Genomic DNA, 22698 nt, shown 5'->3' with positions numbered 1-22698 from the left:
AAAGCTTCATACGCCTTCATACCATCAAATCTGACTGCTATGATGGCATCCCATCTCTCTGCCCCTGTTAACTTTGAGCACACCAGTGGGAGGGTTGGAAATATTTATGCCCCTGAAAATACGTCGAACACTATAATATTCTCAAGGCTCTCTACCTGCTGCTTGTGACCACCAAGAAAACAGTCTATGAACTGCAGAGGTGGGTGTGAGTGCTTCCCTGTACTTGCCGACCTTCCTCCCAGCTGTGAGATGGAGATCATCAGATGACAGGACCTTAGCCCTTGCCAACAGAAGGTTGTGAAGACCAGTGGGACTGGAACATGAATGGCTGCTCAGTCTACACTCCGGGGGTCCCAGGACGAGAGCTTCCCAGCACCTTCCCTGGACCAGCACCCCAGGGGGCATGGCACTCAGTGCCCACTCTCCTTAATCAGTGTTGTACTCATTTGATCAGTGGTTTTCAAACTCTGTCCTACACAATCTGAGATGTTCTGCCCAGGAACCATGGTGAGGGATGGTGTGTGAGCAAAAATTCAAGCATTCTCTCTTCTAAATTGAACAGCCCCACTTTTTGTTTTTTAATTGATTTTGTATGTTAGGTTTCTGCTCTTTTATGGGAAGGTAATGCTCCGTTCTTCAAACAACGATAGCTCACGAGGCCAAAGATTAGGGTTCTAATGGTTCTAACATGGGACTCTGCTCCCTATGGGCACTTAACACATGCTCATTCAATTGAAGAGGCACTGCCTTCTCTGAACTTCATTTCCAAATTGAAACATTTGGGACTGAGTTTCCATTCCTGTGACTCACTGTAGGAAAACTGAAAAGAACCTGAAGTCACCCATGTCTTTCTGCTGTTGTTTACCCAAATCAACACCTGTTGTTTACCAAACACCTAGCTTATAGTAAGCACTCAATGCATGCTGTTGAATGGATAAATGACTAAATGAATGATGTGTGGTCCTGCACAAGTTACTTGCCCTCAAATGTAAAATGAGCCTAAATCCACCTTTTTTGCAGTGTATGGTGAAGATATCATGAAAGAAGATGGGTAAATTGTTTATCACATAGTAGGATCAACGAATATTCACTTTATTCTCTTCCCCTTCATGTAAACAGTAGACCTTATTCTCTCTCTTTTTTTTTTTTTTTGTGGTACACAGATCTCTCACTGTTGTGGTCTCTCCCGTTGCGGAGCACAGGCTCCGGACGCGCAGGCCCAGCGGCCATGGCTCACGGGCCCAGCCGCTCCGTGGCATGCGGGATCCTCCCGGACCGGGGCACGAACCCGTGTCCCCTGCATCGGCAGGCGGACTCTCAACCACTGCGCCACTAGGGAAGCCCCGACCTTATTCTCTTTGACCCTCTTTTCCTGCAAGGAAATCACTTAATCTGATGGAAATAATTGATGGACCAATCACATATGATTTCCATAAACAGGGTAGGAGGTCTAGCCTTCATATTTCTGATCATACAGAACTTGGCCAGATGCCAATGTAACTAATAAATATACTGAAATACTGTACAAGTTTGGGATACATGAGAGCTTTGAGTGATTACTTTGATGATGGAAAGTTATCATGTGATACCACAGCAATAAAGCAATTTAATTACTTTTCTTCATTTAAAAAAATAGATGGTGGAAACCTTACAACATTTAGATGAGAATAACCACCATGGAATCCATAAAGATGTTGTACATAATTACCTAGAATTGGTACTTCTCACTCACAGATCTACCTGGGAGACCTTAGATAATATTTAGAAGCAATTTGGGGATAAGATTCAATATAGGTAAAACTAGATTAGGGTTATATCACTTGATCAGGGATTCTTGTAATGGACCATGATGAGATAAATTAACAGAATTCTACAGATGTGGAGGCATTGACAGCCGAGTGCACAGCTACTAGCAGGAATTTGGGACTCATTCAAAGCTTTGAAAGTTAAACTACATGGTGGTGAACTTAACAACATGGAAACAAGTTTGCTCTTCTCCATGACCTATGATCTTGTCAAGGCTGATGATCAACTGCTACACGTGGCCACAGTGGATAAATCCTAATTAGGCACCTTTTCAAAAAAGTATAGACTAACAGGGAAACTAATAGTTCCTTTAGCTTTGAAATGGTTTTTAAATGAGAGTTCAAAGCCAAGTGATCAAAATATGTTTTCTAGCTAACTCTTTAAAATCGTGCTCTATTCCAAAGGATACTACATCTTCATGAGGATAAGTTATGCTGTGCTTTGAATTTTGGAGGTATTGAGGTTGCAACGTTGGGAGAAGATTATTGTTTGAAAAATTTTATGAAGAACTAGGGAGAAGGGACAGTTATAGAGCTGTTCAGACCAACTGCAGCCAGTGGACCCTTGCTGGTTTTTTTTTTTTTTTTTTTGCTGTACGCGGGCCTCTCACTGTTGTGGCCTCTCCCGTTGCGGAGCACAGGCTCTGGACGTGCAGGCTCAGCGGCCATGGCTCACGGGCCTAGCCGCTCCGCGGCATGTGGGATCTTCCCAGACCGGGGTACGAACCCGTGTACCCTGCATCGGCAGGCGGACTCTCAACCACTGCGCCACCAGGGAAGCCCCCTTTGCTGGTTTTGAGTGATTAACTCTGAAATGCTCTGAAACCATCAGCTTCAAAATCTACCCCAGATTTTTTGTGAGGGATGGATGTTGTGCTTGATGAAATAAAATTCATATTTTAAAACAAGACAAGAGAAATCTAAACAGAAAATTTTTTCTCAGCCCATTTGGGCCTCCTTTCTTCCCTACAAGTGTGCACTGTTCATCTGCATTATTCATTAACCAGACTACCCCAATGGCAGAAATACCTGTTCCGCAACAAAGATCAATTTTCTCCTTTCTCCAGCCATGTAACTCCTTAGAAGATAACATTCCTTTCTCAATCCTGTAAGGGGTCACGATGACCCACCACTCACCTTGTGCATGCAGACTCTTTGGTGAACTTTATGTACAATGCCAACATCTCACTTCCCTTAAAGATAGTGATTGGTGCAGAACAGATGGGTCAGATGACCTGGGGAGACATGGGGCCACATCTTTTGGATGGTCTTAGCTTAAATACTTACTTATGACCTTATTGATGTCACTAGCTATATTACTTGTATTCTGCCTATTTTGCAAGATTATTGCTCCTTGCATTATCAGCTGTGTGACTGAACCACCGATAAAAAAAGTAATGACTAGAGGACTTGAAACAATTGACCAGATATAGAGTTCTATAAGAGCAATGATTTTAACAGTGTACCTCTAGTTATGGGAAGAAGCAACAAGAGGGAAACATTTCCTGGACCAAAACAGGCTAGGAAAACAGGCTGTCCAGGGGCTTTTAGTTACTGTTAATAGAGCCAAGTCCAGTAACAGTACATTGAATGACCTATCAATGAAATCCTCGCCTGACCTGGGAATAAGCATTCTTAGCACCGTGGGACAAACCTGTCATAAAATGTTTCCCAAACCTTGATTGAAATTAAGACCGAAAAGGAAGAAACTGTAACATAAAGACTATTGCCCACCATCCAGTTCTACAAGAATCAAGTCATTAGCCACTGCAGTCACTGACCTACAGTACACCCTGAAAGAGTTCAGAGCAAAGATCAGGATGAGGTAATTTGTGTTCTGGGAAAAACGGAAGAACTGGGCCTCACATAGATATATTCAGGAGAAAATTTTACGAACCCAGTTTCTTGCATCTTCCCATACTTAGAAAAGCACTAAAACCTTTAAAGAAGATATCTGTTCCTTGCGAATAGCAGTAACCTTCTACCAAGACGTGTGCTTGATCGTACATACCCCTTCTCTGAAATCACATATATACTGGCCTCCCCCTTTATGTCTTTGGAACAGTCCTCAGAGCTTTCTGAAAGATTGTCTCCTTGGTTATAATCCTCAGGTTGATGTGAATAAAATTTTCCATTTGTGTTTTAGGTTGACTGTTGATTAATTTTTCATTGATCTGTTAAATCTCCCAAACTCTATCTTTTATTACTGAAAAAATTTGTGGTATTTGCTGCCTGTGGCACAGCTTATGCTCCCGTGATTTCTTAAAAGCTCACCAACAGTGGTTCGTCATCCTTTACATAAGATCACTAACAATAGCTTAGCGCATATTGAGTTCTTAATATAAGCCGAGTACTGTTCTAAAAGCTTAATACACTATTAACATATTTAACCCTGTGAACTAGGTACTATTATTGTCCCCATTTTATAGATGAGTCACGTAGTGTATGAAGCACATAGTATATAAAACTTGCCCAAAGGCACACAGGTATCAATAATAAGTAAAGCAAATATTTGAACCCAGGCAATCTGGTGCTGGATCCTATAAGGTGAGCCTTTACACTACACTGTGTCTGTTCAGAAACCTGGGGCAATTGTTTGGCCCTTGACCTCTGTCATATCACCTCCTCCACTGTACCTGCTTGTCCAGCTTTCTTTCCCTCCACCTGAAGTTAGGTGTGAAGCCTTCCTGATGGATGTACCAGTGAATTTCCTTAGAAACATGTCCATTCAGTTGTCTTCTAAGACCCACCTTCTTGTCATTCGTGCTTTACCAAATGAGCCATCTGCAATTCAACCGAGTTCTTCTGGTTCTGACTGTACATTGCTAACTACCATGCAACAATAAAATAGTATCAGTTCATAGCCATCATTGTTAAGTATTCGTCAGAAAAGCTAGTGTTTCAATCAAATTATCTGTGTTATCTAGCTAAGAGTGACCATGAGTGAGCCACTCAAGGCCCTTCTTTCAACCACCCCACTCTCTCTTTGGTGGGAACTTGTGACTACCCCACTCATTTGGAAAGACTCCATTTCACACACTGGCTCTTGTAGGATACGGATCCTCTATGTTCAAGTATTGTAAGGTGACTTCATCCTGTCCTAACACTGTTCTTTGGGTGATTGGTATCATTGAGATAGCAATCATAGATTTTTAAAAGTGGTTGAGAGTCTTTGGAAATCCAGATGTAGAGTCCAGAACTTGCTTCATCTCCAGGGTCTTTACTCTGAGTTTCCAGAAACTGGAAGCTCACAGAATGATCTCTGTCCTACCAAATCTGTACAGTGCTCACCCAGTGTAGCCAAGGCACAGTCCCTGATGTCTAACTAATTTTGGAGTCTATCTTTAGCTGTCCATGCCAAGAAGATCAGAGAAAGCAGGGTTTAGCCTAACATACTCATTCAAAGACTCTCTTGTTTATAAATGCAAATTTCTACAGACATCAGACAAAAGCAGGGCATTTGAAGGCTTTAAGATGACTTGTATTGCATCTATCCATATTTCTGCAATTTGTTCTATGGCTGCTCTAAACGTTTCCTAATGTTCCAAGTTATATTTTTTCCTTATATGTGCATTGAAGGGGAAGGGTGGATGTGTGTGTGTACATACACACACACACACACACACACACACACACACACACACACACACACAAACACACACACACACACACACACTCACTCACTCACTTATAATTGCCACCTGGAGGTTTGGGGTTGGTCCTGGAGTAGGGCATCACTTGGTATTTGCTTCATGCCTCGTTGTGTCCCAAATACCTTTTTTATTCTTTCCTTCTCCAAAATCTAATGAAGCTCCTTCAGTGACCTAGAGACACCTGCTGGTAGATGCTGATACTATACAAATACTACTCAAGACAGATGACCCAAGACAAGTCATTCAAAATTAAGCCACAGAAGAGCTCTAGAAATGGGGGACTGAGAGGTGGGGTGCTGTACATAGGCTGTAGCTGTGGAGATAAAATAAAAACCCCTGACTTGAGAAAGATTTGAATTGCTAACCCATCTGTCAGTTCACACCCTAAACACTGACTTGGTTTCCTTCCCTTAGAATTAACTAACAACTAGTGTCATCAGCACAGGCAAAGCCATATTTAATGGAGTGCAGATTAGGGCTAGCCGGAAGCTTATGACATTTATTTTGGATAAACTCTGATCCACGTATTACTTATGGGTATTTGGGGGGCCTTTTTAGAGAATTCTAATGGGGGATAATAATAGCATTACCACAAAAGGTAGTTTTCCTTTTTTGTTTTTTTTTAATGACTAAATCAACAGTGCCTGGCACATCATAAGTGCTATTATGATTTTTATTGTCTGATGATGGGCTTGCTTTGCAGGTTTCCATGACTTTGCAGCTGTGGCCCTGAGTAAATGCTATGAGGATGATGTGGTCCTAGTTCTGAAGGTCAGGGGCAATGCTGGGCAGCTTACCAGCATCAAACTTATTCTGAAGTTCCTATTCAGGATTTCTTTCTTTCCTTCCTAATTCCTTCCTTCCTTCTTTCCTCCTTCCCTCCGTCCCTTCCTCCTCTTTCTTTCTTCTTTCTCTCTCTCTCTTTCTTTCTTTCTCTTCTTCTTCTTCCTTTCTTCTTTCTTTCTTTCTACTTCCTTTCTCTTTCCACATCTGCCTTTACTGTGAGCAGCAGGTGGGACACTTCCAGCAACAGTTAAAAAAAAATAATTTACAAAAACCAAGATTCAATGAATCTACCTGGTTGGATCCCTTAGGAGCTCACATGTAGATGCCAACCCAGAGTAACAGGAAGAGAACTCCAAAGTCAATGAATAGCAAGGCCACCAAGGAGATGAGAAGCCTTTTGTACATATCATGAGCGTGCCTGGTGGAGGTGGCTTCATAAACAAAGTACCAGCGAGTGAAGAAGCAGCCAATAGCTAGCAGCCCCATGGTCAAATAGGGGAAGACAGCAAGGTTCCCTGGGATGGTGTATCTGTTCGTGGCCTTGAGCTCCATTTTTCTGGACACAGAGTAATCCACCAGTTTTCCCCATCTGGGTTTGCACCTGCTGCTTTGGACCTTCCTGTTGGGGTTCAGGCAGAGGCTGTGATGGCATCAGGAAGACGGCCCAGAATGATCCTGTTAAAAAAAAACAGTGAGCTCTGAATGGGAAAGATGGTAGACAAGACAAAAGTTGTCTTTCAGCATACAGATGGCCAACAGGCACGTGAAAAGATACTGAACATCACTAATCATCAGAGAAATGCAAATCAAAATGATGATATCACCTCACACATGTCAGAATGGCCATCATCAAAAAGACCACAAATAACAAATGTTGGCAAGGAGGTAAAGAAAAGGGAACACTTGTACATTGTTGGAGGGAATGTAAATTGGTACAGCCACTATGGAAAACAGTATGGAGGTTCCTCAAACAACTAAATATAGACCTACCATATGATCCAGCAATTCCACTCTTGGGTATATATCTGGAGAAAACAAAAACACTAATTCCAAAAGGTATAGACACCCCAATGTTCACAGCAGCACTATTTACAATAGCCAAGATAGGGAAGCAACCCAAGTGTCCATCAACAGATGAATGGATAAAGAAGACATGGTACACACACACACACACACACACACACACACACACAATGGAATACTACTCTGCCATATAAAAGAATGAAATTTTGCCATTTGTAACAACATGGATGGACCTGGAAGGTATTATGCTAAATGAAATAAGTCAGACAGACTTATAACTAGTAACTCACTAGTGGTTACTAGTGAGAAGAGGCAAGGGGGAGGGGCAAGATAGGGGTAGAGGGTTAAGAGGTACAGCTAATATGTATAAAATAAATAAACTACAAGGATAATGTATAGCACAGGAAATACAGCCAATATTTTATAATAATTATAAATGAAGTATAATCTATAAAAATGCTGAATTACTATGTTGTATACCTAAAACTAATATAATGTTTTAAATCAACTATACCGCCAAAAAATGTTGTCTTTCAGTGAGTTGTTTTTAAAATCTATAAATGTATTTCTGGGAACTTTGAGTGGAGGATTTGCACAGCAATTTTTAAAAGTCTGAATAAATATATGAACACATAAATAACCTGGTGTATGAACTCGCTGCAGACCCAGGGAAAAGCATGGAAGCCACAGAAAAGCAGAAAAAAGTGATCTCCCTTCTCGGTAGAAGCTTCTGCTTGCTCCAGACCCAGCCATTCTTCATGCTTGACGATATGATTTCTACGTTTCAGGGTTTCCCCTGCAGCAAAGCTTACACCCCCTCGTCATATTCTAGGTCTCAGCAATGCGTGAACAGAGATATTCACGAGAAACACAGCATTTCTTTGCTACTGAATGTTGCCACTTTTAGACAGTGTTTTTTTTCCTCAGTTAAACTTAAAACACTGCTCTTGATCAGCAAAAGCTTCTTCCTCTCAGGGCTGCTTCCATCTGCCTTGGATGTGCATTTTAATGTTACTTCATGGTGAGGAGAATTGGGGGCATTTTCCTCCTTGCCCTAAATGATTTCCTAAGAGTGTTAAGATCATTGTGCTTTATGCATAGACTCTACATCTAATCTGGATGTAAAAATTGCTATTATCTATGCATCATGACAACAAGAGGGGTTTTATAATTTGAGAGGGCTAGATTAGCTTAAGCTACTGAGATAGAAGATGTTATGTATATTTGAGATACAATGTAGGGATCTCGTTGTTCAGTTTAAATTGGGTCAAAATGCCAGTGAAATGTAAATGATGTTCATATGATATTTTAACATGCCATCTTTTTTCTCTTTTGAAGATGACGTTGGCACACCATTGTAATCATGTCTGTCAACAAAATGACCTTGAACTCCATTAAAAAATGCAAATAACTTTGCGCATAGAATTTGATGCCAAGATAAACATGCAAACAAAGAATTTCAGGTTATTATTTCCTGTACCTCAGGATCAGTGATGCACTGATAAATGGTTCTCAAAAAATACATAAAACAAAACACGAAAACAATGCTGATTGATTTGCGATCTTCCATAATATAAATATTTCTGTTGTGGCCAATTTTGAGCTACCAACAGTTACTAGCTTACAAAATTCCTGAATACTTAACAGTTAGATCTGGTGAGCTGGCATGAGCTGCTTCCGGGGCACCACTGTATCTATTTCTCTTTCATGCTCTCTTACCTCTGGGCCTTTGCACCTGCTGTTCTTTTTGCCTGGAATGCTCCAGTGACCTCCTCACTTTGCAAGTTGGCTCTTCACTTAGCATCATTGAAATCCTTAAATGAATTAAAATTAAATGATGTCTGGCATACAGTGAACACTATTTAAGAGATGTTTATTAATATTCTTTTCCTTTACTGACAACCTAAGACTGAATTAGGTGTTCTTCTGTGTGCCCAGCCTGCTGTGCTTCTCCTGTGGTGTCTCCCTGACTCTGTTGTACTGGCTCCCTTTCCAGCCCTTGTTGGATCAACCTCCATAATAGATGGACTGGCTTTGTTTACTGTTACATCCCTGCCTAGCAGAGTGCCTGGAAAGTAGAAGACACTCAATATATATTTGTTAAATAATAACCTGATAGATCATTGAATCTGTTATGTACTACCAACTTGAATGAGGAATTAAGAAGGTCCATGTGGATATCAAGAAATGGTTATAAGAAACAGGTAGAGGGGAAGATTTGGTGATAGCTAAAGAAACTATATTTTCTGAGGATGTCTAGACTCTTATTTGTGCTGACAGAAAGGATGTTCTTTGTTTGGACTAACCAAAGTGGAGAACGTTTCAGTTAGGGTCTTCCGATGTTTCCATAGACAATCCCATTATCATGTGGGTGTGGGGACTTCTACACTGTGCCAACTGGTGACTTTCTCCAGCATTACAAGAACCCTTGTAATCTCAGGGGCTCTCTCCCTGTTTTTATTTTATTTTATTTATTATTATTATTTTTAACATCTTTATTGGAGTGTAATTGCTTTACAAGGGTGTGTTAGTTTCTGCTGTGTAACAAAGTGAATCAGCTATACATATACATATATCCCCATATACCCTCCCTCTTGTGCCTCCCTCCCACACTCCCTATCCCACCCCTCTAGGTGGTCACAAAGCACCAAGCTGATCTCCCTGTGCTATGCAGCTGCTTCCCACTAGCTATCTATTTTACATTTGGTAGTGTATGTATGTCAATGCTACTCTCTCACTTCGTCCCAGCTTATACTTCCCCCTCTCCCCATGTCCTCAAGTCCACTGTTTACGTCTGAGTCTTTATTCCTGTCCTGCCCCTAGGTTCATCAGAACTTTTTTTTTAAGATTCCATATATATGTGTTAGCATATGGTATTTGTTTTTCTCTTTCTGATTTACTTCACTCTGTATGACAGACTCTAGGTCCATCCACCTCACTACAAATAACTTAATTTCATTTCTTTTTATGGCTGAGTAATATTCCATTGTATATATGTGCCACATCTTTATCCATTCATCTGTCGATGGACACTTGGGTTGCTTCCATGTTCTGGCTATTGTAAATAGAGCTGCAATGAACATGACTCTTTTTGAATTATGGTTTTCTTAGGGTATATGCCCAGTAGTGGGATTGCTGGGTAGTATGGTAGTTCTATTTTTACTTTTTTAAGGAACCTGCATACTGTTCTCCATAGTGGCTGTATCAATTTACATTCCCACCAACAGTGCAAGAGGGTTCCCTTTTCTCCACACCCTCTCCAGCATTTATTGTTTGTAGATTTTTTGGTGATGGCCATTCTGACCGGTGTGAGGTGATACCTCATTGTAGTTCTGATATGCATTTCTCTAATGATTAGTAATGTTGAGCATCCTTTCATGTGTTTGTTGGCAATCTGTATATCTTCTTTGGAGAAATGTCTATTTAGGTCTTCCAAAGAGCTAACACCTATCCTTCTCAAACTCTTCTCCCTATTTTTTCAAGATCCTTATCTTACACTGGTAGGAGAGGGATGGTGCCGGTTGAGGGAGGTTATCTCTAAAACAGCTCTAGTGAAACCTTGCAAGCTGTTCAGCCAAGGCTCCAGATGACTTCATTATCCCATTTTTAAGATTTTACCATTCTTAAGTATGATTTGTTTACTGCTACAAAGTGACATAGAATCAAGTCGTAGAACATAGAATTAACAAAAATATCTGGTACTATGTGAGTGAATGAGATTCTCCCCCTCCTCCCTGAATACACAGTTGTACAGTATATGCTGTCTTCAGAAATTGGATTTATAGAAAACTTCTATTGTTCCTGACAGCATTCAAAATTATATTCTGTATGATTCTTTCTAATCAGTAGAATTAACTTCCAGAGAAAGGAAGCTTGATCGTATATTGTACTCATTGATATTGCTACTGTTTTTAAAAAGTCACACTTGTTATCTCTCAAGATGCTTATAACATTGTCATCTCCAAAATATCTTCAATGCAGCAATGTGTGTCTGCTGTAGTGATGCCCCCCAAAGGTTCTGATTCTGTCAAAGAGGTTATTTTTTATTTTGCTCTTAGAAAGTCATTCACATGGATATTTTGTTTCAAAATATTTCATTTTTTGCATGAAATATGCATCATTATATAAAACCTTAGTATTTCATTTCTTAAATCTCTACTTTTCTACAACATTTTTGGAAATTAATTCTCTCACTGTTCTTGTGAAACTTGGTAAGAGATTGAGAATGTTTTCATATTTAATTGCTAAAGTGCAAACATTCTGAAGAACATGTTTAATCCTAGTTGGTTGGCCTCTTTCTGCCTTCCAGAATCCTTCTGAGATAGAATCAGACAACCATGGGATGTTAGAACAAAAGAGACACTGGAAACTCTAAACTTAGTCCCTTATTTTAGGGATGAGATGACTTGGTTCCACTGGCATGGTTTATTTCCAGGGAATAGAAATCCATCAAACTATTCACATGGGCAAGAAAAAATTAGGAAAGGAAACCAGCTTTTAAAATGGACTGCAAACAAATGCAAACAAAAAAAACCCCACAAAAAATAAAAAAGATACAATGGACCTCAAAAATAGAGTAAATTTTTTTTTTGTTAGTCTCCTCTGCATCACCCCACCCTCCATCAGCAGAAACATAAGAAAGTTCAGAGAGTGATTATTTGCTAAAGCCTGTGTTGGGTGTGCAGTTCTTACAGATTACAAAATTGAAAAGACTGAATCTGACATAAAAGCTGGATATCAGGCCACTTTAAAACTTATGCAGTTGTCCACTTGCAAGGGTGGGACAACTGCACACAAGAATGATGATGATGAGTCCCAAAGTAGAGATGTTTAAGAGACCACCTCATAATAAAGGCAAGTTCCCTGAAAATAGCACTTAAATTTCCAGGAGTGGTCTTGAAACAGAGGAGACCTATGTGGAGGCCTTCCTGGTGCAGGTAAGTAGTACAGAGACAAAGATAGCACAGTCAGGCAGGGAAATAACCGTAGCTTAAACAAGTCATCCCCCAAGCACTCCCAGTTCTGTCTCAGGTAAAGGTAAAGTCTAATACACATTCCTCAGTTGTTTTGCAGAAACCATATCCTAACCAGATGAAGAATCGTGACCCTGAGCACGTACACCCCCCCAGATGACCTGGAGCCTGAAGATTGATAATGTTAACCCCTGTGGTCTCACCTGGTTACCTCACCACCCAATAATCAGAAAATTGTGCATGAGCTGATTACGTTCCCCACAAATGTCACTCCCCTCACTTTGTCTTTAAAAACCTATTCCTAAAAGTCATCAGGGAGTTTGGGTCTTTTGGGCATTAGCTACCTGTATTCTTCACTTGGTGCCCTGTAATAAACACTGTATTTTCCTTCACCACAACCTGATGTCAGTAGATTGGCTTTGCTGTGTGTTGGGTGAGCAGACCAATCTGGTTCAGTAACAGTCTCTCTGGCTGCCTGGGGATGCTATTTATGTAATCCTGGGCAATTATGTAATTGCTGTCAATGATGTAACCGGGGCAAATGAGCTCATCACTCTATGTTCTGTCCCTACCAACTTCAAAGAAATTCCATGAAGATGAATCAGACAAAATGCATGAGGACAGGAGTTTTAACCTGGGGTTCTTTGGAATTCACAAGTGAATTTCATGTAAGATTTGTGTGTATATGTGAACAGTGCATTTTTCTGGTTAGAAACTTTTATCAAATTCTTAAAGAAATCTGTAAACCTGAAGTGGTTACGAAGTATTTACAGTCACTTGATCCTTACTACTTGCGAATTCTGTATTTGTGAATTCACATACACACTAAAATGTGTTTGTTACACCAAAATCAGCACACCCAGTGCTTTCACAGTCATTCACAAACATGTGTGAAAAATTTGAGTTGCCTGATGTGCACATTCCCAGCTGAGGTCAAACAAGGTGATGCTCTCCTATCCTGTATCATTTCTCACACTGTATCCTTTCCATGGTCTATTTAGTACCACTTTTTTTGCACTTTTGTGCTGTATGTTGTTGATTTTGCTATTCAAAATGGACCAAATCATAGTGCTGAAGTGTCATCTAATGTTCCTGAACATAAGAAGGCTGTGAACTGCCTTACAGAGAAAATATGTGTGTAGATAAACTTCATTCTGGCCTGAGGTATAATGATATTGGCTATTATTTTAATGTTAACAAATCAACTGTATATTAAAAAAGGAGTCTAAACAGAAACACACATAAAACAAGGTTATATATTGATTTATTGAAGAAAATGTTGTGACCAGAGGCTTGCAGGAACTTAACCCTATATTTCCTCTAAGAGCAATGATTTACTATTTGCTAATTCAGTGTTTGTGGTGACTTTATAAAACAACTACCACAAATAAGGAGAAGCAACTGCACTTAGAAGAAGGGTGGGGAGAGAACATGGAATAATGCTTAAGAGCAGCACTTTGAGGTACATATAAACAATGATATTACTCAGCCATAAAAAAAGAATGAAATAATGTCATTTGCAGTGACATGGATGCAACTAGAGATTATCATACTTAGTGAAGTAAGTCAGAAAGAGAAAGACAAATACCATATGATATCACCTATATGTGGAATCTAAAATATGACACAAATGAACTTATCTATGAAACAGACACCCAGACATCAGAACAGACTTGTGGTTGCCAAGGGGAAGAAGGGGTTGGGGGATGGATGTATTGGGAGTTTGGGATTAGCAGATGCAAGCTATTATATAGAGAATGGATAAAACAACAAGGTGCTACTGTATAGCACAGGGAACTGTATTCAGTATCCTGTGATAAACCATAATGGAGAAATATATGAAAAATAATACATATGTGTGTGTATACGTAACTGAGCCACTTTGCTGTACAGCAGAAATTAACACAACATTGTAAATCAACTATACTTGAATAAAATAAATTTAAAAAAAAAGAGTAGCACTTTGAAATTGGAGATAATTAGCTTAGAGTTACTGAGAGTAGAGCAACTAACACCTGTTACCACCACCAGGGAGGAGGGCCCTGCATGCAAGATAGCAAAGAGATGACAGTGCCTCCCACCAGGAGCAGCTGTCCCAAGATGTCAACCCACTGCACCGTTTGCAGGTGTTGGGGTCACCACGAAAGACATGACTCACACAGACACTGGATGGAGCAATGCTTTGCTTCAATAGTGTCAGTTCCCCAAGGCCAGTGGGTCTTGCTGTGTAGCTGATGCTGGAATATGGTCTGCCAGCACCCCTCTGTGTTGCCAGTGAAGGACCCTGTTTCCTCCTCACCAAGACCAAACAGATAGAGCAATGTGTTTAGCCAGGTCCCGTGTGATGCATACACTTGAAGCAGAACAAAGAAGTACACTTTAAACTCAGAACAGGAACATTATATTCCCAAACAAGGTGATACACCCAACATAGGCTGTGAGGGCTCCTCATCTCCATGTAAGGAAATGTTCTAGGCCCAAGGCACACTTTGGCAGCTGTGCAAGCACCAACAAACTGCATAACTACCCTTCCCAACACTATCTATCTCTTGCTAGCTGTATCGGTTGAATTATTAAACCTTGCTGAGTTCAGTTTCCTCATCTGTAAAATAGGAGATAATAATAATGACAATAAGAATACCTACTTTGTAGGGTTTATAGATTAAATATGATAAAGAACATAAAGAAAAAAACCTTCCAGCTTTGTGCCTTGAATGTAAGAGCTCAGTAAATATTGTCAAAAAGTCAAGGATCCGATCTTCAACCTGTCCATGATGCCATGTTCCCCAGGTGGGAGGGAAGTAGAGACAGTCATTTATCCATTCCACAACTATGGAATGGATAGATGAGGAGGTGACAGATGAGCAGAGACCTGAAACAAGTGATGGAAAAAGCCACAAGAAGCTTGCATAAGAGTGTTCCAAGAAGAGGGAATAGCAATGCAGGGACCCTGAAGCAAGAACAAGGTTGAGGTAAAGACTAGAAAGAAGGCCACTGAATTAGCAAGCGAAGACTGAAGCTCAGTGACAGGCAGAAGGCAGAGACCTAGGGCCTCTAGAAGTAGATATTCAAATGGGGGCTACTATAGTGGACACACAAAAAGATGATAGTTATTTGGACTAAGGTATTGGTGGAGGAGGTGAGAAATGATTGGGAGGAGAGTTTATAGATGATGGGTTAGATATGGTATGAGAGAGAGAGAGAGAGAGAGAGAGAGAGAGAGAGAGAGAGAGAGACAGGGAGAGACAGAGAGGTCTTTGGCCTGAGTAATTTGGTGATTGGATAAGGGATTACTTACTAAGATGGGGAACACTGGAACAGGACCAGGTATGGGATGTAAATCAGGGGCTCTATTTCAACAGGGTGAGCTTGAGATACCTCTTGAACCCCCAGATGGAAATATGGAGTAGGCCATTAAATGTGCAAATTAAATGTGCTCAGGTGAGTTATGAGGGTGAAGATATAAAGTTAGGAATCATAAGCATATAGATTGTATTCAATGTCATGGGACTGGATAAAATCACTCAGAAAGCAAGTGTGGATTGAGAGGAAAAGAAGTCAAAGATTGAGCCCTGGGATACTGCAGCATCTAGAGGTCAGGAAGATGAGGGGGTCCAGCAAAGACGGTCCAAAACAAGTAGCCACTTCTGCATTTGACTGCAGTCCCAGGCATCCTATGAGCAGATGCTGAGCCCTAGGATGGGCTTTTCTTTAAAAAAAATTAATTAATTAATTAATTTACGGCTGTGTTGGGTCTTTGTTTCTGTGCGAGGGCTTTCTCTAGTTGTGGCAAGCGGGGGCCACTCTTCATCGCTGTGCGTGGGCCTCTCACTATCGCGGCCTCTCTTGTTGCAGAGCACAGGCTCCAGACGCGCAGGCTCAGTAGTTGTGGCTCACGGGCCTAGTTGCTCCGCGACATGTGGGATCTTCCCAGACCAGGGCTCAAACCCGTGCCCCCTGCATTGGCAGGCAGATTCTCAACCACTGCGCCACCAGGGAAGCCCTAGGATGGGCTTCTTCTGACCCCCAAGTCCCACAGCCCTGTTCCAGGCCTCAGCCCAATGCAGCCATTTCAATAACCAGAAAATAATTAGATTAATTAGATTAATATAGAATAAGCTTAGGACAATTGTAATATTCAATATATATTTACTAAATAGTATATACAAATGAATCAATAAATGAATATTGATGAATTTTATTTTTATTCCTCTTTAAGTTCTTACGTACAAATCATTATTTGTGTTTGATTTTTCCACCCAGAGGGACAATTGCATTTGCTTCATTTTAAGATCTATCAGAGGAAATTTTTTCTAGGCCAGAAATCTTTCCTATTAGCTCTGATGGCATCAATCTTCCAGAGTTTTATCAACTAATAATATTTTGTTCTTTAAAAAAAGGATATGCAAATTTTAAATCTTACAATTTCATTCAACAAGATTTTAGAGGTACCATATGTTAATAATATTAATTTATTCATTTAATTATGAAACCAAAACTTATGTAATATTTGTATGTACAAAAACACACTATTAGTTGTGTGTAGAATATAATACTCCACTAATGAAAATTACTATTACTATGTGTCAAGTAGTAAACAAAGTGTTTTACATGCACTTCCTTTCTTTCATGGGATTCTCATAGCGCCCTAGGAGAATAATGCTACTGTTGTCTGTTTCATAGAGGAGAAAAAAAAATTCAGAGAGTTAATTAAGAATCTCATGGTCAAATGATTAGAACTGGGCAGAACTGAGATTTGAACTCAGCTGTCTATTATTACAGAACTTGAGCTCTTACTTTGCTCTGCGGCCTGTTTATTAATCAACATCATCATCATCATAAATTTCAGTTTTACTTACAGCATAAAACTAAAACCAAGCTTGGCCGACATAAGCATGCATCTCCAAACATGACAATGACTGAAATTCAACTGAGGCTGGAGGAAAATCCCATCCAAGTCTCTATCGAAAATGTTAACATTTTCTGTGACATATTCTGGAAAGAGCAAGACAAAAACTGGGACATGGACCTCCAAACAAAGAGCAAACACAGCACAGGGGCAGCATAGGCAGTGCCCCAGTGAGGACCAGGGTTCAGCTTTCCCACAAGAAGACCCTCAGTAGCAAAGTCACAGCCGTGGCAGCCTCAGCATCTCCTCGGCTGCAGCAAGACGAAAAACACTCTTGGAATTAAACAGAAAGAAAGCAAAGCCCAACGAACAAATTATTTTGGGCAAAATAAGCAGTAGGTGGAAGTAAGAGCAGCAACAGCAGCGATGCACTCAAGGGGGCAAATACAGCCTCAGCAGCACTAAGCACAGAGCCAATTAAGCAAAACCATCCTTGGCAGCAGTGAGAGTGAGGGGGAAAAAGGGAATTCTTTGGCATCTTCGCAAAGGAAAGGGATTACAGTCGGTAGTAATCATGCCACCAGGTTTAAGGACTGGGCTTCCAAAATCTATTTGGAATATACTAGATAGATACTATGATCTGATTCTGTAATTATTCACTGGACATGTTTTAATGAGATAATATACAAATATATTATAAATATAGTATATATAATCTATTTATATTAAAGTGTTTTGTAAACAGGAACATGCAATTAAAAATAATTATTTATATTGTTGCTATTAATGATTATATCATTAATATCAACATGATCACAAATAATGTTATTAATAATTAAAAGTGTCATTTTAAAAAATCCATACTAAAGAGCCTTTTGGTCATTTGGCTATTATTCACTTTCTAGGTAATTTAAATGGGACCTGTTTCCGACCCTATAATTTTGTTAATAATCACCATTTGGTAAGGTAAACCTTATGAAGATGACCAATGGAACTTTATCAAATAAATCTGGGCTAAATTAGGCTAACCATTCTGTATATGATTCCATTGCTTTTTTCCCCCATTCCAATGCTTTTCAAATTGAGTCTGCCTGCTTTCAGAATTCTTCAAATGATCATTTTAATTGCTTCCCTTTACATCCTATTTTAGTTTTCGTTAGATGGCATTTAATGAAGCTTCACTTATCAACTGGAGACTATTTTAAAATTTTACTTGATTTGTGATGTCTTGGGCTCTGCTTCCCCACTTAAAATTACAGCAGTGTAGAGTTCTATTTTATGCAAAGATATCATACTTACTAGTTTATTTGCCTTAGTTTAAAGATTCTACCAGAAACCTACCAATTTAAATTCATATTGTCCCGCAAATATAAGACAGGTCTTATTCCTCCAGTAAATTCTAATTCTGAAAGGAACACATCTTTCATTGATGAAGAAAGCAAGCTCTGGCTAGGATCACCTAGGCAATAGAGATGGGATTTAAGGAAAGTAAACTAATGCCATTGCTGTCTAGTTCTTGTTCATGCCAGAACAACTTATGGTAATCTTTTGCACTGGAAAGGAACATGAGGGAGAAAAAAACCAAGCTATAAGCCAGGATTGGATAAATTACATTTAAAAAATTTTTAACATCTTTATTGGAGTATAATTGCTTTCCAATTTTGTGTTACTTTCTGCTTTATAACAAAGTGAATCAGTTACACATATACATATATCTCCACATCTCTTCCCTCCTGCAGCTCCCTCCCTCCCACCCTCCATATCCCACCCCTCTAGGTGGTCACAAAGCACCAAGCTGATCTCCCTGTGCTATGCGGCTGCTTCCCACTAGCTATCTATTTTACATTTGGTAGTGTATATGTGTCCATGCCACTCTCATTTTGTCCCAGCTTACCCTTTCCCCTCCCCGTGTCCTCAAGTCCATTCTCTAGTAGGTCTGCATCTTTATTCCCGTGTTGCCCCTAGGTTCTTCATGACCATTTTTTTTTTTTTTTTTAGATTCCATATATATGTGTTAGCATACAGTGTTTGTTTTTCTCTTTCTGACTTACTTCACTCTGACAGACTCTAGGTCCATCCACCTCACTACAAATAACTCAAAATCATTTCTTTTTATGGCTGAATAATACTTCATTGTATATATATGCCACATCTTCTTTATCCATTCCTCTGTTGATGGACACTTGGGTTGCTTCCATTTCCTGGCTATTGTAAATACAGCTGCAATGAACATTGTGGTACATGACTCTTTTTGAATTATGGTTTTCTCAGGGTATATGCCCAGTAGTGGGATTGCTGGGTCATATGGTAGTTCTATTTTTACTTTTTTAAGGAAACTCCATACTGTTCTCCAAAGTGGCTGTACCAATTTACATTCCCACCAACACCCTCTCCAGCATTTATTGTTTGTAGATTTTTTGATGATGGCCATTCTGACTGGTATGAGATGATATCTCATTGTAGTTTTGATTTGCATTTCTCTAATGATTAATGATGTTGAGTATTCTTTCATGTGTTTGTTGGCAATCTCTATATCTTCTTTGGAGAAATGTCTATTTAGGTCTTCTGCCCATTTTTGGATTGGGTTGTTTGTTTTTCTGATATTGAGCTGCATGAGCTGCTTGTAAATTTTGGAGATTAGCCCTTTGTCAGTTGCTTCATTTGCAAATATTTTCTCCCATTCTGAGGGTTGTCTTTTCATCTTTTTTATGATTTCCTTTGCTGTGCAAAAGCTTTTAAGTTTCATTAGGTCCCATTTGTTCATTTTTGGTTTTATTTCTTTAGGAGAAATAAAATGCTTTGATGTATGTCAGAGAGTGTTCTGCCTATGTTTTCCTCTAAGAGTTTTACAGTGTCTGGCCTTACATTTAGGTCTTTAATCCATTTTGAGTTTATTTTTTTGTATGGTGTTAAGGAGTGTTCTAATTTCATTGTTTTACATGTAGCTGTCCAGTTTTCCCAGCACCACTTATTGAAGAGGCTGTCTTTTCTCCATTGTATATTCTTGCTCCCTTTATCAAAGATAAGTTTACCATATGTGTGTGGGTTTACCTCTGGGCTTTCTATCCTGTTCCATTGATCTATATTTCTGTTTCTGTGCCAGTACCATATTGTCTTGATTACTGTAGCTTTGTAGTATAGTCTGAAGTCAGGGACTGTGATTCCTCCAGCTCTGTTTTTCTTCAAGATTGCTTTGGCTATTTGGGGTCTTTTGTGTTTCCATACAAATTGTGAAATTTTTTGTTCTAGTTCTGTGAAAAATGCCAGTGGTAGTTTAATAGGGATTGCACTAAATCCATAGATTGCTTTGGGTAAAATAGTCATTTTCACAATGCTGATTCTTCCAATCCAAGACCATGGTATATCTCTCCATCTATTTGTATCATCTTTAATTTCTTTTATCAGTGTCTTATAATTTTCTGCAAACAGGTCTTTTATCTCCTTAGGTAGGTTTATTCCTAGGCATTTTATTCTTTTTGTTGCAATGGTAAATGGGAATATTCTTAATTTCACTTTTGGATTTTTCATCATTAGTGTATAGGAATGCAAGAGATTTCTGGGCATTAATTTTGTATCCTGAAACTTTACCAAATTCATTGATTAGCTCTAGTAGTTTTCTGGTAGCTTCTTTAGCATTCTCTATGTATAGTATCATGTCATCTGCAAACAATGACAGCTTTACTTCTTCTTTTCTGATTTGGATTCCTTTTATTTCTTTTTTTTTTCTCTGATTGCTGTAGCTAAAACTTCCAAAACTATGTTGAAAAATAGTGGTGAGACTGGGCAACTTTGTCTTGTTCCTGGTCTTAGTGGAAAATGTTTCAGTTTTTCACCATTGAGGATGATGTTGGCTGTGGGTTTGTCATATATGGCCTTTATTATGTTGAGGTAAGTTCCATCTATGCCTAGTTTCTGGAGTGTTTTTATCATAAATCGGTGTTGAATTTTAGCAAAAGGTTTCTCTGCATCTATTGAGATGATCATATGGTTTCTCTCATTCAATTTGTTAATATGGTGTATCAGATTGATTGATTTCCGTATACTGAGGAATCCTTGCAATCCTAGGATAAACTGCAGTTGATCATGGTGTATGATCCTTTTAATGTGTTGTTGGATTCTGTATGCTAGTATTTTGTTCAGGATTTTTGCATCTATTTTCATCAGTGATATTGGCCTGTAGTTTTCTTTCTTTGTAACAGCTTTGTCTGGTTTTGGTAACAGGGTGATGGTGGCCTCATAGAATGAGTTTGGGAGTGTTCCTCCCTGTGCTATACAATGGAAGAATTTGAAAAGGATAGGTGTTAGCTCTTCTCTAAATGTTTAATTCGCCTGTGAAGCCATCTGGTCCTGGGCTTTGGTTTATTGGAAGATTTTAAATCACAGTTTCAATTTCATTACTTGTGATTGGTCTGTTCATATTTTCGATTTCTTCCTGGCTCAGTCTTGGAAGGTTGTGAATTTGTAAGAATTAGTCCATTTCTTCCAGGTTGTCCATTTTATTGGCATAGATTTGCTTGTAGTAATCTCTCATGATTCTTTGTATTTCTGCAGTGTCAGTTGTTACTTCTCCTTTTTCATTTCTAATTCTATTGATTTGAGTCTTCCCCCTTTTTTTCTTGATGAGTCTGGCTAATCAATTTTGTTTATCTTCTCAAAGAACAAGCTTTTAGTTTTATTGATCTTTGCTAGCGTTTCCTTCATTTCTTTTTCATTTATTTCTGATCTGATCTTTATGATTTCTTTCCTTCTGCTAACTTTGGGGGTTTTTTGTTCTTTCTCTAATTACTTTAGGTGTAAGGTTAGGTTGTTTATTTGAGATGTTTCTTGTTTCTTAAGGTAGGATTGTATTGCGATAAATTTCCCTCTTAGAACTGCTTTTGATTCATCCCACAGGTTTTGGGTTGTCATGTTTTCATTGTCATTTGTTTCTAGGTATTTTTTGATTTCCTCTTTGATTTCTTCAGTATTCTCTTAGTTATTAAGTAGTGTATTGTTTAGCCTCCATGTGTTTGTAGTTTTTACAGATTTTTTCCTGTATTTGATATCTAGTCTCATAGCATTGTGGTCAGAAAAGATATTTGATACAATTTCAGTTGTCTTAAATTTACCAAGGCTTCATTTGTGACACAAGATATGATCTATCCTGGGGAATATTCCATGAGTACTTGAGAAGAAAGTGTATTCTGTTGTTTTTGGATGGAATGTCCTATAAATATCAATTAAGTCCATCTTGTTTAATATATCATTTAAAGCTTGTGTTTCATTATTTATTTTCATTTTGGATGATCTGTCCATTGGTGAAAGTGGGGTGTTAAAGTCTCCTACTATGATTGTGTTACTGTTGATTTCCCCTTTTATGGCTGTTAGTATTTGCCTTATGTATTGAGGTGCTCCTGTGTTGGGTGCATAAATACTTACAATTGTTACATCTTCTTGTTGGATTGAGCCCTTGATCATTATGTAGTGTCCTTCTTTTTCTCTTGTAATAGTCTTTGTTTTAAAGTCTATTTTGTCTGATATGAGAATTGCTACTCCAGCTTCCTTTTGATTTCCATTTTCATGCAACGTCTTTTCCCATCCCCTCACTTTCAGTCTGTATGTGTCCCTAG

At 39.1% G+C, this 22698-nt stretch overlaps 1 pseudogene; it reads right to left on the bottom strand.

The window, feature by feature from the left end:
* Positions 1–5983: 5983 nt before the first annotated feature.
* On the bottom strand, positions 5984–7269 carry LOC132433550 (transmembrane protein 258 pseudogene; annotated as a pseudogene).
* Between the last annotated feature and the right edge of the window lie 15429 nt (positions 7270–22698).

The sequence above is a fragment of the Delphinus delphis genome, chromosome 1, assembly GCF_949987515.2.
Source record: "Delphinus delphis chromosome 1, mDelDel1.2, whole genome shotgun sequence".
NCBI classification, from domain to species: domain Eukaryota; kingdom Metazoa; phylum Chordata; class Mammalia; order Artiodactyla; family Delphinidae; genus Delphinus; species Delphinus delphis.
Note: the sequence above shows the minus strand (reverse complement) of the source record. Positions and strands in the feature narration are given on the sequence as shown.